Below are 764 nucleotides of genomic sequence, written 5' to 3' on the forward strand. Positions count from 1 at the left end.
TACACAATAGAAGAATATATATAGATATCATTTTTTTTATTATCCATTTCTAAATTTTATAGATTTTTTTCAGTTAAGATAGTGAAGGGAAGAGCTCCATTCACTATCTTAACCGATACATCGATACTGGAAAATCTTTTTTCCTTTTTTTTTGTCTTAGTCTATGATCTGAACGAGTCGCACATACACCCTAATACAGGTTCCTCAGCGCTGAGGACATCCCCGAAGAGCGGGGGATTTTGTGACATTTCGGATTGGCTGTCTTGTGTTTCTAATAAGTTGTTTCATAGTTGGCATGGTGAGTCGTATACATACTGAGTTGGTTTAGATCAATCTTAACCCGATGTTTAAAAATCAGTTATAAATTAATTAATAGAAATTTTTTATATAAATATTATAAGTTATAAGAAATCCGATAAGATAATAAGAAGATTAGATGAAAAAAAAAAAAAAATAGAAAATCGTGCATTTGCGCGGAATCATTGCTGCTAATTCGCAACCGCGACAAGATCAACAATTCCGTGGGCTTGAGCTTCTGCTGCTGACATAAAAGCATCCCTTTCCATGTCTTCGGATACAAGCCATACAGGTTTGCCCGTTCTTTGTACATAAACTCTTGTGATAGTTTCGCGCAGCTTTAGTAGTTCTTCTGCTTCCAGGATAAATTCTCCCGTTTGTGCTTCATAAAAAGAACTAGCGGGTTGATGGATCATTACCCTAATGATATAACAAAATACTGGTTTCCTCTCTGCCGCACGATAAGG

This window comes from Arachis duranensis, unplaced genomic scaffold (genome assembly GCF_000817695.3).
Source record: "Arachis duranensis cultivar V14167 unplaced genomic scaffold, aradu.V14167.gnm2.J7QH unplaced_Scaffold_65681, whole genome shotgun sequence".
Taxonomy (NCBI): domain Eukaryota; kingdom Viridiplantae; phylum Streptophyta; class Magnoliopsida; order Fabales; family Fabaceae; genus Arachis; species Arachis duranensis.